The following is a 1878-nucleotide window of genomic DNA, read 5'->3' as shown; positions in this document are numbered from 1 at the left end:
AAATCATGGACAACACTTTTGTACACATTCACTATATTCTTCCAATTGTTTTGTTGTTATTAACAAACCTCTTTCTTTAACTATCTGCTTTAGCACTTTCAAATAAGGTCCTCTACCTTAGACTGTCCCTGTCCCATATTAATGCTCTCTGTTTTAGACCTGATGAAAAAAAAAAATTATTTACTTCAATACCTGCTGTCTCTTTAGAGCGCACTTTTTTTTTTGACCTGCAGAATATTCAGACAATGTCTTTCATTTCAAGACTGATTCCTCTCCAGGTCCCTCCTGTTTTGGGTGTCAGGTTTCGCCAGTGATAATTCTGGTGTGTGTCCAAACATTGAATGAGAGAGTCAGTTCGAATAGAGATGTACATGCAAGGTTGTGATACAACTCTACTGGTTTATTCTTGGAAACTCAGACATTTTATATCAAAAACTTATCTCAGGAATGACCAGTTAAAGGAGACCCAATTTCACAATTTCCTGGGTAAATTTACAATATATACTTAGAAATCTGCATACTTCCTTATCAGAAAAGCCTTTTACAACTACCTCCAGAGATTGTCCCAGGTCAGGGTTCACTGGAGAGCCAACAAATCCATTTAATGAGCATGAATACATATATATCTCTGATGGAAAAGGTCACCAAAGATATGTGAAAATCACTCCCAGGAGCTGTCCCCTCAACATGGTAGAAATTATTTTTAGACCAGCACTTTATAACCTCCCATGATATATTCCAATTAAATACATGATATCAACATAAAATAATATAGAAAAATATAGAAAAGGAGCAGATCATAAATCTCTCACAGGTATGGATAGGAGATGCATTCTTAAAATAACAAGGAAGAGCTCTTTTCCACTGGCCTGGTGCTATGCCTTTCCAAGTAAGGAAGACATGGAAACTCCGCGGGCACGTGAGCCACGGCCATTATCAGCAAGCACTGTGGAAGCACTTGAGCAAGCACCAGAAGCACCCCAGAGGACTCAGCTATGTGGGTGGGCTACACCATCACTGAATCAACTTCAACAATATCATCCAAGTTTCTTCAGGAAAGTTGGTATTTGGCACTACCACTTGAAGAAGAACTAAAGCTACTACCCAATGGTCAACCTTGATAAGCTCTGGACACTGGTCAGTGAGCAGACCAAAATTAACTCGGTCAAAAACCAAGGAGGAGCTTGCCCCTAGCATTGATGTTGCATAGTCAGGGTACAAAGGGAAACTCCCCAAGCAGCCAGTCATCATGAAGGCCAAGTTCTTCAGCATAACAGAGGAAAAAATTAAGGGGGTTGGTGGAGTCTGTGTCCTAGTGGCATAAAAATCCAATGTTGTCAAATAAAACAAATGTCTTTATTTAAAAAAATCTAACAAGGGAGGAAAGTCTATTACAGAAGTCAAATGAGTAATTTTAATTACATAAAACAGAAAAGATTCTGCACAAACAAAATTAATGTACCTCGGATAATAGGGAAATAGTTAAATAGAATAACAAGGGATATATATATATATGTATATATATATGTATATACAAGTATATGTACCTACACGTATACGTGTGTGTGTGTGTGTACACACATGTGTGTGAAAAAAGAAGAATCCAGAAAACTGGTCCAAAGATATGGAAAAAAATCATAAGATATTAGATATATTTTAATTTACATTTCTCTAATCACTAACAATAAGACAAATGAACATCAAAGCAACCATTAAGTAACACTTTACACTTTGAAAAATGCAAAAGATGAGAAAAGATAACAGAAGTCAATATTGTAGGGAAGATAGACACATTAGCATATTTTGGTAGAATTGTTTTACAAAACAATTTGAAATTATGCAAAGAAAGAGACTAAAGTATCCACAGCTTTTGACCAA

General features: G+C 36.3%; 1 pseudogene; it reads left to right on the top strand.

Moving 5' to 3' along the window:
- The first annotated feature begins 877 nt into the window (after positions 1 to 877).
- Positions 878 to 1324, top strand: LOC141487871 (large ribosomal subunit protein uL15-like; annotated as a pseudogene).
- Positions 1325 to 1878: the final 554 nt, after the last annotated feature.

This window comes from Macrotis lagotis, chromosome 1, assembly GCF_037893015.1.
Source record: "Macrotis lagotis isolate mMagLag1 chromosome 1, bilby.v1.9.chrom.fasta, whole genome shotgun sequence".
NCBI lineage: Eukaryota > Metazoa > Chordata > Mammalia > Peramelemorphia > Peramelidae > Macrotis > Macrotis lagotis.
Note: the sequence above shows the minus strand (reverse complement) of the source record. Positions and strands in the feature narration are given on the sequence as shown.